Source organism: Hoplias malabaricus, chromosome 4, assembly GCF_029633855.1.
Source record: "Hoplias malabaricus isolate fHopMal1 chromosome 4, fHopMal1.hap1, whole genome shotgun sequence".
In the NCBI taxonomy this organism is placed as follows: Eukaryota; Metazoa; Chordata; class Actinopteri; order Characiformes; family Erythrinidae; genus Hoplias; species Hoplias malabaricus.
In genome coordinates this window covers 10,193,590-10,210,564 of record NC_089803.1, presented here as the reverse complement: position 1 = coordinate 10,210,564, position 16,975 = coordinate 10,193,590, and the positions used below count along the sequence as shown (strand labels likewise).

At 39.3% G+C, this 16,975-nt stretch overlaps 1 long non-coding RNA gene across 1 annotated transcript in view; it reads right to left on the bottom strand.

Moving 5' to 3' along the window:
* The window catches only part of LOC136694708 (uncharacterized), a 31,465-nt gene extending 16,519 nt beyond the window's left edge, over nt 1-14,946 (bottom strand). Inside the window, exons 1-2 of the long non-coding RNA XR_010802230.1 lie at nt 14,815-14,946; nt 12,021-12,051 (exon numbers count right to left, since the gene is read on the bottom strand). This is a non-coding gene — a long non-coding RNA (uncharacterized lncRNA). The remainder of the gene's footprint in view (nt 1-12,020; nt 12,052-14,814) is intronic.
* Nucleotides 14,947-16,975: the final 2,029 nt, after the last annotated feature.

Here is a 16,975-nt window from a genome sequence, read left to right as displayed (position 1 = left end):
CCATGTTTCACAGATGGATGAGGCTTTGATGCTGGAATGAGTTAGTTTCTTTTCTCCAAACACAATGCTTTCACAAACTCTGTGAATATCAAACTTTGATAGATCCCTGTTCTTTAAATAAAATGGCACCAGCTCTCACCTGATTGTCGTCACATTGATTAAAAACACTTGACTCTACTTTCATTTTTACATCTGCTAATCCTAAAAATTCACATACTTTGTCTCTCAGAAATGAATTGTTGGGTCATTTTTAGCAAAAGTTCTACTTTTAAAAACTGCTTTGATTGCTGAGAGGCTATAAGCTGTGTTGTTTTTTTTTTTTTTCTCTGGAGACAAATTGCAAGTGTGTGAGAGATTTTCATTAATTTATGCATAGGATACATGTTTAAATTTAAGGCTTGATAGAAATGTAATTGTACTCAATCAATTTTGGTATCAGTATCAACACTATAGAAGCTGTTGGTATGATATAAAATCTGAACAATCACACTTTGTTAAACCTTACAGAAAGGTAATTTTTTTTCCCTGTTATTGTGTTTCAAAACTTGAACACTGTATATTTAAATGTAAATATGTTTATATTTACTTTTAAAATAAGTGTTCCAGAATAAACAACGAGGGGCATTTTAAAATGAGCTGCTGTACTTTTAAATCACGACTGCAGCTCATTTTAAAATGCCCCTCACTGTTTATTCTGGAACACTTACGTGTTTTTTCTTTAATTGTATCATTTTAATCTAACAGCTTTTTAGTCTTTCTATTTTACTCTGTAAAGCACTTTGCCCTGCATATATGATGTGTTTTATAAATAAATCTGCCTTGCCTATCAAATTCTTTTTTTTAATAAAATCACTAACATAAGCCTTATTATTTCATGTGCTATGCATGCTGTTTTTTTTTTATGCTGACATTATATTTGTTGTCAATACAGGTTTAGTTTTCAGGGTGGAGAAGGAAAGCTTCAAATAAACCAGTAACGAGGAAACCACTAGTGTCTACCTGTGGTTTGAGGGAATTATAGTAAAAATTCGGTCTGCGCCGTAAATAACCTAGACACTAACAAGTAATGGACAGTTTAAAGGAGAGATTTATAATGGTTTGTTAACGAAGTTTACTGTGAATACTAGTTATTTTGGTATGTTAAAATTGACTTATTTGTTAAGGAGAATTAATCACCATTTATACACATCATAAGGTACAAAAGTTAGTGTAAATATATTTGTATATAATTTTAAATTTAAAGCAGGGACCCACTGAAATATGACTGTAAAATATCCTTTGAAATGTTGATTGACCAGAAAAACATTCAAGATAAATAGAAGGTATATAATCTCCGTAGATATGTAAGTAGACAAACTAAGAAAGCACATGATATCTATTTCTTACTTGGAACAGTGTCTGAATGTTGCTGGAGGGGAGATATGGAAACAAATTTGTAATTGCAAAGGCGTACAGAGACACGCTTCAAGCATGGCCTAAGACTGAATTTAAGAACAGCTTTGAGCTCAGAATTTGTTGATTTTCGCCATAGTTGTGAGGCTGCTAAGGCATTGGAAATCATGAACGACTGTAATGTAAACAGGAAAATTCTTCTGAAGTTACCAGACTGTCTAACAGTGAGATGGAACAGGAAGGTTATTGAAGAAGAAAGTAATCAATTCCCCTCGTTTGGACCATTTGTTAAATTCCTGATAAAAGAAGTGAAGATTGTGTGTTAGTGTTTTAACTCACTTCAGTCACTGAAACACTGAGAGTGAAAAACCAAAATGCTAAAGACCTCAAATATTTGGAGTATAGACACTGAACACACACTCTGATAAGAAGGTAGTTATGACATGTATTTTCTGCAAAGAAAACCAACATACTGTACACACATGTAAGTTATTAATGGAGAAAACATTTTTAGACAGAATCAAATTAATTCAAGCAACAAAGCCGTATCCTACGTGTCTGCATGAGGACCGAGCCAAAGAAGAACAAAGACTAGCAGGAATCAAGCAGCATCCAAGTCAAGAAAGCTACAAAGAAATAGCCCAGTCATTCATTATCTGTAACTGCTTATCCAGTTCAGGGTGGCAGTGGGTCCAGAGCCTACCTGGAATAATTTGGCGAAAGGCAGGAATACACCCTGGAGGGGGCACCAGTCCTTCACAGGGCAACACACACACATTCACACCTACTGACACTTTTGAGTCACCAATCCACCTACCAATGTGTGTTTTTGGACTGTGTGAGGAAACCAGAGCACCCAGAGTTGACTACGAGGAGAACACACCAACTCCTCACAGACAGTCACCCAGAGCGGGAATCAAACCCACAACCTCCAGTTCCCTGGAGCTGTGTGACTGCGACACTACCTTGCTACTACAAATAAAGTAAAACATCATGAAGCTAATGTGCAGATGGTTGCAATATTTTCTGTCTGGCTTTCATATACATTTCAGTCAGCACAAGTCGTCTTAGCATATGCTTTATTGGATTCTCAAAGTGACACAACCTTAATTCTAAGTGAAGTAGCAGAAACTTTAGATGCAAACAAAGAACAAGTCAAGCTCAGTCTTTCTACCATGACCTCAAGAACCACACTGGTAAGCTCTCTAAGATTAAATGACCTACAAGTCTGCGGCTTTGACTCTAGTAACTCTGTCTACACCCAGGAGTTCATACCAGCTAACAGAACTCACATACCAACAGGTGAAGCTGCAAAAGCTTGGTCTCATCTAGAGGACCTCCATGAACAGATTGCAACTCTAAAGGACTATAAGGTAGGTCTGCTCATTGGGTGCAATTATTCACAAGCCCTACTTCCAACAGAAGTTGCGCCTGGCAAAGAAAATCATCCTTATGCACAACGTGACTTTGGATTGAGATTTATTGGCTATGGGGATCCCTGTACAGACTGTTGTAACCCTATAGGTATTAGCCATTGAATAGCAGTAAAACAAGTAACACCAGCTGCAGAGATCTCTGTCATTGTGATTGAAGTACAATATGTGGGCCAAATTTAAGTGAAAGAAGTTGCTCTTCTTTCATAAGAGCCCTTGAATCTGACTTTCCAGAAAGAGATGGAAATGATGAACTTGTTTCACAAAATCTCAAATTCTTTTCAAAGTTGAGAGTAAGTATCTAACATCAAACACTAAGAAATGCCATTACCATTCAATAATGAAAGACCAAAATTACCTAACAAAAAAAACATGCATTGCATCGCCTGAATGTCCTTTAAAAGAGACTAAGCAAAGATCAAAAGTACTACAAAGACCACATAAACTTTATTGATGACACAATTACATGTAGTGATGCAGAAAAGATACCCAAAAAAGAAATAGGAAACAATTCAACTTGGTACATACCCAATCATGGAATGAATGAACATCCTTCATAACCATCTGCTTACTGGTCCTGACCTGACAAATATGTTGGTGGGTGTCCTGTGTCGCTTCCGAAAAAGTTCTGTTGAAATGGTTTGTGACATTGAAATATTGTTCCACCAGTTTCATGTAAAACGGGAAGATCAAGATTCCTTAAGATTATTATGGTGGGAGAATGATAACTTGGAAACTACACCATCAGTCTGCAGGATGAGGGTTCATCTCTTTAGAACAGCCTCATCTGCAGGCTGCGCCAACTTCAGGCTAAAACATCTAGCAGCACAAGGGCATGGTCAATTTAGTGCAAGTTCTATACGCTTCATCCAAAGAAACTTCTATGAGAGAGTTTGATCTAGGGACGCAAACGTCATTGGTGTCGTCATTTCCGGCTGACAGTTCGCGCGCTCAGTTTGTTTGTTTGCTTGCTGCTGTTTAGTACTGTTCCTAAGCTCGTTACTTAAAATCTTTACTGTTAATACCTTGTTAACTTATCCTTATTAGTTGTGCTTAGTGTTAGTTGTACACTGTTAAATACCACTACCATTTTATTATTGTTGTTTTCATATTAATAACTTCTCTCAATTAATAACTCCTTCTCTCCTGATTATGGCGACCGCGGAGGAGCGATCTCTTTCCAGGCTCAGCACGGAGCTCGAGCAGTTGGGCCGCCGAATTCAGCGTCTCCTGGAGAAGCAGACGGAGCTCCAGCGGGAGAAGACGAGGCTCGAGGCCGCCCGCGATGCCTCCTACGCGGCCGTTGGCACGCCAGCTCCTCCGTCGCGACGGCTCCCCGGGACAGCCATCTTCACTCCAGCCCCGAGCTGGGAGCGTCAGCGTGGGCGTGGGAAGCCGAGGTCGTCTCCCCCTCTACCGCAGCCAGTCTTCACCTCTACTAACCGGTTTGAGGTGCTCAGCTCCTGGCCCTCAATTGCACCGAAAACTAAACAGGGCGGTACTCTTATCATCGGCGACTCTATAGTTAGACATTTAAGAGTCTCAGGCACAAAGAGTAAAGCTACTGTGTCCTGTCTTCCAGGTGCTCGTGTCCTGGATGTTGCCAGGCGACTTCCCTCGGCGCTGCGGCAGCGTGAGGATCTCGGCACCGTCGTTCTCCACGTGGGGACGAACGACACTTCCGCCCGCCGCAGCGAGGTCCTGAAGGAGCACTACCGTTCGCTTCTGGATACCGCTCGGAAGAAGACGGACGCCAGGATCGTCGTCTCCGGCCCCCTACCCACCTACAGACGAGGATGTGAGGCGTACAGCAGGCTCTTCGCACTCCACTCCTGGCTCCGGGTTTGGTGTGGCACTGTCGGCGTGGACTACGTCGACCACTGGGAGTGTTTTCGGGAACGTCCTGCCCTCTACCGCCGGGATGGGCTTCACCCTAGTCGTCTAGGTTCTGCAGTTCTCTCTGGGAACATCGAGGATGTTCTTCGCCAGGCTTGACTAACCCCACCCACCAGCACAAACCAGGCAAGTAGATTACACAGCGAACAGGTAAGTGATTTTAAGGATACACTTACAGATAATGGCCATTTGTTTGCCCATAGTAAGGGAATATGTACAAAGCTTGCTTTAAGAAATATAAAAATTTGTTACAGTATCAAGACTGTGTCTGTCCCCCGAATCAAACTTAAACCCAGAAAATATCAAACAGCGTGCCCCAATAACCTAATCACTATTAAACCATCAGAAACAGAGGGTAGTATCATCCCCACAGACCTAAAGTTTGGCCTACTCAATATAAGAGCACTTAACTCTAAAGCAGTCATTATACATGAAATAATAATGGATCAGAAACTTGATGTTTTATGCCTTAGTGAAACTTGGGTCAGAAATGATGATTATTTAGCACTAAATCAAGCCACTCCTACAGGCTATAAATATGTACACAGCCCCAGACTGACAGGCAAAGGCGGTGGATTATGTATAATTTACAAAAATAATTTAATTATTAACCAAAAACATGGTTACAACTGTACTTCCTTCGAAATCATGTACATTAACATACTTAACCCCGCCACAAATAAGAACACTATCTCCTTATTAAACATTTATAGACCACCAGGGCCCTATTCAGAATTTATAAAAGAATTTGGTGAACTAGCTGCTAATTTAGCAGTGTCATGTGATAAGTTAATAATTGTAGGAGACTTTAACATTCATTTTGAGAAAAGTGATGATCCCCTAAAAAAGGCGTTCACATCAATCATAGATTCTGTTGGGTTCACACAAAATGTATCAGGTCCTACTCATTATTGTAATCACACACTAGACTTGGTTTTGACCCTGGGCATGAACATAAAAAACCTAAATATTCTCCCTCAGTCTTCCACAGTCTCAGACCACTACCTAATTTCATATGAACTGAGTTTAGATATTAAAAAATGTACATGCCCACATTATTATCTAAAGCGCTCACTAACCCCATCTACAGCCCCTAAATTTACTGAAAACATCACTGATTTATTGACCTCAGTCAGTAGTCCAGCAGACCCACTGGAGCTGGATAGACTAACGGACTACTTAGATAACACTCTTCGATCAACTTTAGATAGTGTAGCACCGCTGAAGCGTAAAAAGCTACAACAGAAAAAACTCGCTCCCTGGTATAATGAAGAAACACTCACCTTAAAACAAACCGTAAGGAAATTAGAGCGGAAATGGCGGTCGACTAAACTGGAAGTATTTCACTGTGCCTGGAAAGACAGCCTTATCCAATATAGAAAGGCACTCGTCAGTGCACGTTCAGCACATCTGTCCTCACTGATTGAAAATAATAAACACAATCCTAGAGTACTCTTTAATGTAATCTCTAAACTTACAAACAATCGGACAGCTACTGATCCACAGATCCCAGCCATTCACACCAGCAATGCTTTTATGGACTTTTTTAACAATAAGATTGAAAATATTAGACAAACAATAAATACCATATTACTAAATCCAGCCTGTCTGTCATCTGGTGTGGATGATATAGAACAAAACATAGAAGAAAGACTAGAGGACTTTGACCCACTACCACAGCTAGAACTGGAGAAAATCATCTATTCGTCAAATTGTACGACCTGCACACTTGATGCAATACCAACAAAACTATTTAAAGAAGTATTACCAGTCATAATCAATCCCATTTTAACAATCATAAATTCATCCCTTAGACTAGGTCACATACCCAAAGCATTTAAACTAGCAGTTATTAAGCCCCTAATCAAAAAACCGAATCTTGATCCTAGTGTACTATCCAATTACAGACCCATCTCTAACCTTCCCTTCATATCTAAGATCTTAGAAAAAGTTGTGGCCCAACAACTTAGGTCATACTTGCATAAGAATAACATATATGAAAAATTTCAATCTGGTTTTAGGCCACACCATAGCACCGAAACAGCTTTAGTTAAGATAACAAACGACCTTCTTCTCGCCTCTGATCGAGGCTGCGTATCCATGCTAGTTCTACTAGACCTCAGTGCAGCTTTCGATACAATTGATCATACTATTCTGCTAGAAAGATTAAAAAACATGGTTGGAATAACAGGAACAGCCCTATCATGGTTTAAGTCTTACCTCACAGATCGCTATCAGTTTGTAAACGTAAATAATGTTTCTTCTACTCATACAAAAATGAGATTTGGAGTTCCCCAAGGCTCCATTTTAGGACCTTTACTATTCATATTATACATGCTGCCACTGGGCAGAGTTATTAGCAGGCATGGCATTACCTTCCACAGTTATGCAGATGACACACAGTTATACATATCAGCCAAACCAGATGACAAACCTACACTAAAGAAAATGGAGGACTGTGTTAAAGAAGTGAAGCATTGGATGTCATACAATTTCCTTCTGCTAAACAGCGACAAAACCGAGGTTCTCCTTCTAGGTCCAAAACCTGCTATAAATAAGGTATCAGATTTAATACATAATTTTGACTTCCCTGTTCTCCCGAGCTCATCAGCTAAAAATCTGGGTGTTATAATTGATTCAGATCTATCATTTGATCAGCATACAGGTAACATTACAAGAATAGCTTTCCTACATCTTCGGAACCTCGCTAAGTTAAGAAATTCCTTATCCCTCCCAGATGCGGAAAAATTAATTCACGCTTTTATTACATCAAGATTAGATTATTGCAATGCACTTTTATCAGGATGCTCCAGCAGAAACCTGAGTAAACTCCAGTTAATTCAAAATGCTGCAGCCAGGGTCCTCACTAAGACTAGAAAATTTGATCATATCAGTCCAGTCTTATCGGCCCTTCACTGGCTTCCAGTTAAATTCCGTATTGATTACAAAATTCTTTTACTCACGTATAAATCCTTACATGGTCTCGCCCCTGAATACCTGCGAGACCTCATCACACACTATGAACCACCAAGATTACTCAGATCTCAGGGCGCCGGCCTCTTACTAGTACCCAGAATTCATAAGACTTCAGCGGGGGGGAAAGCCTTCTCCTACAAAGCCCCTCAGCTCTGGAACAATCTTCCAGCTAGTGTTCGGGACGCAGACACAGTCACTATGTTTAAGTCTAGGCTCAAAACACACTTGTTCAGTTTAGCCTTTGGCAACTAACCTCTGTCTAGTTTAAGGTTGTCGTTTCAGGAACTCATGGACATGGAGAATCAGGGTAAACCTGGATGATGTGCTCACAATTTCTCTTGCTTGGAACGAAAGGATGTCTTTGCCTGAGCTCCTTCTGGTTTCCCTACTCCCAGTCTGTTACAGTCTGATCCGTCACTACACTAAAATATTCACATGCTCTTATTCTCTGCTGCACTCAACTAAACTAACTGCTTCCCTTTTACTGTTTTACTGTTTTTTTCTGAGAGAATGGTGGCCCACTGATGGAAGACTGTTTGCTGGATTCTCCTGCAGACCAGACCAGCTGCTCACCTTATTATTATTATTATTATTATTATTATTATTATTATTATGTTGCATAATGACACTTCATTGGTGATCATTTAAAATTCAATCTATAGTTTGATCAGAGGAGGATGGGTCCCCTTTGTGAGTCTTGGTTCCTCCCAAGGTTTCTTCCTCCAGCCTCGAGGGAGTTTTTCCTTGCCACTGTCGCCTTCGGCTTGCTTGCATTGGGCTTTTATTTAAATGTTCTGTTTTGAAACTGTGAAGCTGCTTTGTGACAACGTCAGTTGTAAAAAGCGCTATACAAATAAATTTGATTTGATTTGATTTGATTTATGTAGATGACGGCCTGACAAATGTTCAGGCTGAGAGGGAAGACTTGACAAAGAATCAAGAGAACATTTTCACCCAGGCACATTATGACTCAAGTTTGTTGCTAACAATCAGAATATAATGGTACAATCCCAGAAGAAGAACATGCCACAATCAAAGATCCAGACATGGCCTTGAGTTTATCATATGTCGAGAGAGCTCTTGGACTAGTGTGGTGTATCACATCTGATTCATTCAAATTCAGAGTTCATGTAAAACCCAATTCCCCTAACAAGAGGTGTACTGTCTACTGTAGCATCTATCTATGATCCCTTAGGGGTTACAGCAGCTTTAAGTCTTTTGGGAAAACAAATACTCCAGGAAATGTGCAGAGAGAAGATGAGCTGGGATGAAGAGCATTCAGAAAGTTTAAGACCTCGGTAGGAGTCCTGGAATAGAGACCTACCTAGTCTAGCAGAAATACAGATTAACCCCCTGAAGTCTGAGGCCTTTCAGCCAAGTCTAAGTTGATCTGAAATGTCTTGATATTTTAACAAATTTCACATACCGAAAGAAAGTTCCCAAAAAGCTACACGTGGTAATATTCAGCACAAACCCAGCAACAATAATATGAGAGAAATCTGTATGTCATTGATCTGTTTTTTGTTTAAATAAACATGGACTTCTCAAAAACCTATTTTCAAAGGTGCATATATACAGTGAAAAAACACAATGAATTAAGTGTTCTTTAGAGCTCTGAACTGTGTAGACATGGGTATTATCTACACAGTACTGTTTACAGCTTTCTGATATTTGAATTCGTTTTTCTTCTATATTGTTATCAACCTGATGTAACACTATTTTTCTAAACCTGTGGTTCACTCATTGTTCATGAGATAGGTGTGAAACACAGGTGAGAAATCCCCTCCCCGCTGTCAAATATAATGGCCCACATGGCCTCATCAGTGAGAAATACTCAATCCTTTGGTTAAGACACAGACTGCTGTGCAGCAACAAAGACATAAATATGAGCTTCAGACGACTGCTTGGAAGTAGCAGAGAGCACCCAAACTTTACTACAAGCTGTGTATTTACAAAACTTTTACCGTCAGCTTCACAAATTCCAGCACAGGAATATATTACTGAACTATTGTAGCATCAAAGCTAACCAGCACCAAACATGTTTCAGAAAAATGAGTCAAATATATTTCACTTACTCATCACAAAATGAAGCCGTTCCTCCTCAGGCAGCTGAAAAACATGATTGCTCAGTTTGCAAAGCACCGCAATTTGTTTTTGTTTATACGACAAAAATGGGTAGTCCCACATGTTGTGTTGTGGTCATATAAGAGCTGCCGATTAGCATGTTATTATATTAATATGAATGGGTGGGTCATCAAGGGTCTGAGTGTCAGAGAGGTGTGCCTCTTGTTACTTATGATTCTATAACCACTAGGAAAAAATACATTTCTTTTTCTGGGGGTATGTTTATTATGCTTCTAGGACAAAGCCTTGCTGCGTTGTGTAAGTGTTTTAACGCAAGTTCTGATTTATCCTGCCGGCCGGAACACAGACTCCAAAGGGTTAAAAGATGCTTCTTACCTTCAGGTTTTGGCAATATCGAAAGGTATAAGCTTCATTATTTTTTGGATGCAAGTGTTTCTGGATATGTTGAATGTACTTACCTGCAAGCCATTAACGAGGCTGGGAAAGTCAATGGTTTCACCAATCAGTGTTACAACTATTCCAAGACTTCTTGGAATAGTTTTTCTTGCAGATTCTCTGCAGCAGTTGTTGCATTTCGAACTAACGACACGCTCCAGAAGGAGTTATAAATCTAAGACCTGAAAAAGTTATTTTGGACAGACCCAACAAGTGTGCTTGGCGACCTTAAAAACAACGCCAACCAATCACATAAGAGAATGAAGACGAGCACAAATCCTGAACTCTGAAAACAATCCGGCAGATCATGCCTCTCGAGGTTTGACTGTTGAGGAACTTAAGAGTTCCAACTGGTTTACAGCACCAAAGTTTTAATTAAAGGTCATAATTGGATCGCATGCAAAAATTCTCTGATTGGTCAAGAGGTGTAAGAGCAGTTGCAAGATTGAAATGACATGTTAGAGAATACAATGGTGTGAAGCTAAGAACCAATGAAAGAACAAGCCTAGAAGAAAGGAAAGGAGCAGAACATACAATCAGTTCAAGAAGAAACATTCTCAGATGAAATAAAGAAGTTAAAGCTAAAGAAACCATTTACCAAAACCAAAAACAGTAAACTGTACAAGCAAAGTCAATTCCTAGAGGAAGAATGTATTGTAAGGGTAGATGGAGGGTAAGTCGATCCTCATTTCACCCATGTGTGAAGCATCTGGCAATACTCCAAAAAGAAACAGCCACATATAAACTTAACTGGTCAAGCACTTTCATGAAAGGATATATTATCAAGGGCATGGAATGAGGATGAACGAACTAAGAGCTAATGGATGGTGAATCCTCAGATGCAGCAGTGTAGTCTCATCACATGTCACATGCCAAAAGTACAGAAGATGTATCAAGGAACAAAGAATAGGCAACTTGCCGCAAGATTGAATGGAAACAACTCCACCCTTCACTTACACTGGCATCGACTGCTTTGGACCCATATATGTTAAAGAAGAAAGAACTACCCAAAAAAGACATGGCCTTTTTACTTACATCTCTACATACACATTGAGGCAATTGATGACATGACTACTGATGCATGTATCAATGCTTTAAGAGCATTCATTGCCATAAAAGGAAATGTTCGGCAAATAAGATGTGACCAAGGGACCAATTTCGTTGGTGCAAGAAGAGAGTTTACAGGTCTCATGAAAGGAATGGATAAAGAAACAATGAAGGCTCTAGGATGTGAATCATCAATAAGTCATATTGACGGTGTCTGGGAAAGGCAAATAAGAACTGTAGTTTTCTTACTGCTATTCTCGACCAGTCAAATCAAAGGCTTGACTGCACCTCTGTAAAGACATTCCTGTATGAGGTTAGGGCCATTATTAAAAGTAGACCACTTACCGTTGAACTTTTGAATGTCTCTGGAACTGAACCTTTAACTCCAAGAAAATAATGACATATTTTTGACATAATGTTGATATTTTGGAAATATCTCCAAACTCTGGAGACAGATAAAAAAAAAGTGCAATATAACTAAATAACTCGAGTTACAAAAGAGTATTTGTGGGAAGTTCAGCCGCATACAAAGAATTGTTTTTCTCTTCACACCTTTCCACCATAAAAGATGCAGAGCTTCTGAATGTAAATGAACCAGAGAGAACGGCATTTCCCCACAACCACAGATGTCCCCTTTAAGTTCGTCACATAGTTTTTAAACACCACAGATCATGAAAGATCTCAGAGCACGGAACACCACAAATCATAAAACACCAAAGAGCACAAAATAATTTAATTAAATGAGAGGGTACTTACAAGTGCAGGGATGGTCATTAAATTGCAGCTCCTGTGGGAAGAGAAGAACAGACTAATTAAGGCTAGTCAATGGTGAACTGTTATGAGCTCTTGTGACTATTCACGGTGACATCATTAAAATTGTTTATTTATTCATTCATTCATCTTCTGTAACTGCTTATTCAGCTCTGGTTCGCAATGGTTGTGGAGCCTACCCCGTAGCGCACTAAATATTTATTTTGTTTTTATTGTCTGTGCTCCATTAAGTTAATCCTCAGGTTGGTGAACTCTGGGAAAAGCTTGAAGTGGCTACTTGAGGGAGCAAAAACAAAAGAATGGATCAGAGGCAGAAGGGCTTGTTGTGTGCTAGACCCACAGCTCATGTTCCAAGTCACTTTCTTGTCTGTTAAGTGTAGTTTATGAGTTATCTCTGCATTAAGAGACTGATAGAAGCCTCTATGAGATGTTTTAATAAGTTTTTTGTTCTTGATACATTTTTCTTTACTCTTTGTAAATACTCACTGTGCACTTTTAAAAATACTATTTTGGGGAGAACTGAAAAAACGGCTCTGAATTTTCCTGTTACACTCTCTCTGAAGACACCTACACTGGACTAATACAGCACAGGTACACTACAAAAAATAAATAAAAATACAGTTACAAATATTAAACCATTCCTCACCGCTGACTGACAAACCCAATTCTCTCCCAGGTTCATTTGAATGTATCAAAGCATGAGGAGTTCATACTGAACACAAAATTTGAAATCTTATCTTTTGGGTTACTAAAAATTAGCTGTTTCTCAAATTCTGATATTTCCCCGCTTTCAACAGTTATTGGATTAAGTACCCAGTTTAATTCATTCATTCATCATCTGTAACCCGGCTGAATCTGTTAATTTCACAGCCATTTCCTGTTCAGGGTCATGGTGGGTTTGGTGTGATTTAATGCTGGTGAATTTGTAGTGCACCCAGAACACCTGGGCCTAAGGCAGGAACACACTCTGAACCCAGTCCATTACAGGGCACCTCATAGTCACACTAATACCTATGGACAATTTAGAATGGCCAATCAACCTACCATTTTGTTTTTGAACTGTGAGAGGATACTGCAGCACCCGGAGGAAACCCACACAGACACAGGGAGTATACACCAAACTCCTGAAACCCACAAGCCCAGGACCCTGGAGCAGTGTATCTCTGACATTATGTGTTGCACCACTTTGCCGCACATAGAGCCTGAAATAACCTATAAAAATCGCTATTAGGAACATCAAAACCTCTTAAAGCTGTTTGAATAAATTCAATCATGTGTCTGTGAATGATGAATGGATGAAACCTTTTATCCCGTCACTACAGAAAAGGAGAAATGTGATGTCATTCCATAATTATAAATAAAGTGAAGAGAATGTAATAGATTTGAACAGAAGGAGGCTTGACTGAGTTCTGACTATTCCCAAACCAAAATCTGTTTTTGTAAGAGTCCACACAGGGACCCGATCGCCCACTAGGCCACTCCCAGCCACCAGAGGGAGACATGGAGCCACCACAACTTTAATAAGGAGAAATTAGCAGCCCCTGTTCCTCTCTTACTAAAGGGAAGCCAACACACAACTCAGTGCTCAGTCTTGGGTTTCTCTGTTCTTTCTATTGACTCTCACAAACACCTTGTTAGTGACTTGATGTTTTTTAGTTTTCAGTTTATTCTGCACTTGAGTTCCCTCACAAACAATTCAGTTCGTAACACACTCAATTAATATTGGGCTGATACATAAAAGGTTCCTGGTTCAAACACACCCCTGTGCCAGCTCCCACATTACAGTTTTATCTGAGCAGACCAAAATATATAATTCAGGTTTGGAAAAGCTCTTCCAAAGATTTGGGTGTAATATATTTACTTTATTTTTTTAATTGTCCAAAATGTGTCTAATCATTTACTTCTTAGCTTCCATTAAAAAAATGTGGTGAAGTGGCATGGAAGACTTTTGAGCAAATAAAGTAGTCTTGGCAGAACATTGATGCAGGTTGTGATGTATAAACAGAACCACTTTTCTGTTCATTTATGTTGTTGTTTTCAATAGAAACAGTCAGTCTTATATAAATGTCTCACGTCTGGGGGGGGACTGTTATTTCCAAATATCTCAGATCTGTATTGATCACTCGGAATGGAATATTTAGCTTCATGTAAAACAACTAAATGTTTAACTGGAAGAATTAAGCCTTAATATAAAATGAATGCTGTTATAATAATAAGAGGAATCAAAAGTAGTTAATAAAGCTCCTCTTTATTAATAACAATTTCAGTAATGTTCTGTAAATTACCACGCATAACAAAGCAGATGTCACTGATGATAAAATACATGACGTTCAATAACTTGACGATAAACACTTATCACACAGGGAATGGGAGAATAAGTCTAAGAATAACAGCTGATCAAATATTAATCAACTAGGAAACGATTCTGACAACATCGCCACAAAATATAATAAACCAACAGCTTTAAAAATGTGGACTTTCCAAGACATGTTCCTATTGGTTAATAATAAATCCTAATAGTTACTAATCTCTAGAATACAAATGCACATCTTCATTTCTCTTTACATGTCTGACAGGAAGGTGAACGTTCTCCACCCAGTGGTTTGAGAGAAGCTTCCTGTTGTTCACACGAGTCAGAATTAAGTTTTACACTCACACTGTTTTATCTGAGTAATGATGAGTAAGGAGCGCTGTGTTCCACAGGGTCAGCAGCACTCAGGCCTAAAGTAGACTCTGTTATGGTGAGGTTCAGGACGTTATGTTATGGTGAGGTTCTTACCTGACGCATTGTGTCTGAAGACCTCCAACTGTAACTGGAAAACCCTGTTCATCCACTGTTCTTCATACTTCAGCTTCTCAGTTCCTGTTCTCCACTCACTCTCCCCTATTTCCTTCACCCAGCTCTGTTTAGGAGTCCATCTGCAGAGTCTCTACACTGAACTGGTAGGTGTGTGAGGAGTCTTCAGACTGGACGGTGAAGAGGTAAAACAGAGTGTTTACCTGTGGGGAACAAATAATAAATAGATTATAATTAATAGTGTATGTGATGAGGTCAGTGAATTGGACCCATCACCAAGACTGGAATATACATTGAGGAATGTATATTGGTATTATTACTTACCTTGTGTTTCAGTTCCTGTTCCTAGGGGAATGGCAGCGAATTTCCTGTCTCTCTTTGTGCTAGCCGAAGGGCCCATGGTGAGGTATAGAGAGGGGGAGGGAAGAGCTGGATTCAGGAACCTGTGAAAGGGAAAAAGCAAATAAGTAAAACTATTAACAAACTATGTACATAGATAAACACGTACCAGTGAAGCTGGAATGAGATGTGCTGGGGATATCAGTTATTGATTATACTGTAGAGAATAAATATCTTCCTGTGAGTAACTTTCTTACCCCTTTGCCAGAGTTGGGTTAGTCCAATTAAGAGAGGGGTGGGGCTACGTTCGTAAAAGGAGGGGGATTAGGCTGCAGTAGCCAGGTGAAGGTAGAGGGAACTGCATTACGAACAAACTATGTCTGTTTAGTTCTAACGCTCTCTTTTTCTTTTCTTTTCTTTATGGGTACCTCTCTTATTGTGACGTCATCAAGTGTGCTACGTTTGAATAAATTTTCACGGAAAGAGTTATTTTGAGTCCTGCCTGCTCCTTGCTGAGTGAACCCACACTTCTTCATCCGTACCCTCCACACTTCCATTTTAACATCCATTCCACAGTGTATTTCATACAAACTTTGATAATATATTCCTTATACTGAAGAAATCTGTTCAGAAACAAAGCTGAGCTCAGTCACTAATGTTGACTTCATTTCTTAAATCTACAATATCACTTTATTCTCTTTTAAATTATTATTTTACACACTAATAAAACCTGAGCCATGTTTCAGCTCCAGACGCTAAAACAGAGATGAACTGATCAAGGTCTGATTTCCTTTCATTCTGATCCTTGTTCTTTAATACTGAGTATCTGCTGAATCCAGCTCTGTATGTGTTCTCACAGAAAAGTCACATAGTGCACAGTTCAGTGTCAGTATCAGTGAGATTATTAACACTGTCACTGATCAAAATCACTGATTCTACAAAATCCCCCATGGGTCAGAGCTGAAACACTGGACCCCACACGGTCACAGTGTGTGATAAATATGCCTTACATGAACAACCTGTCTTGCCAATTGGAGTTAGCCCCGCCCACTGACGGAGGATGGGTGATGTTGACAGATTTAATTATTTCATGGTTCAAGGCACAAGAAATAAATATATAAACAGTTAATTAATTAATTAAATGATTTAAATAATAAAATATATATGTTAAATGAACATTAAAATTACGATTCAACAAAATACATACAATTAAGCTTTTACATAATTGTAATTTTTTAATGAAACATTGAATTCATTCATTCATTCACTCATTATCTGTAGCCCTTATCCAGTTCAGGGTCGCGGTGCGTCCAGAGCCTAACTGGAATCATTGGGTGCAAGGCAGGTATACACCCTGAAGGGGGCGCCAGTCCTTCACAGGGCAACACAGACACACACAGACACACATTCACTCACAGCTACGGACACTTTTGAGACACACACACACACACACACACTTCTTCACGCAAACACTGGTCTGTTGGACTGTAAATGAGTGCTGTTTACACATATCCTGTTTACATCATGGTTACACCCAGTTACAGTTTACAGCACAAATACACTTTGAACTGTATTTGTGTCCAGTGTCCCTCTCCCTCACCAACCCCCCAACCATTGTTGGCTGCTCAGCAGGTTTTTTAAAAATATAATTTTAAAGTTTAAAAACAGGTTTAAAATCTGGTAATCCAAAAGGAATAACACTAATAGAAAAGGTAATATGTTTTAAAATGTAATGTTTATCAAGCATAGCATTAACGTTCAACTTCATCTTTTCAATTATTTGTTAATTCAGGTGTCCCCTCCA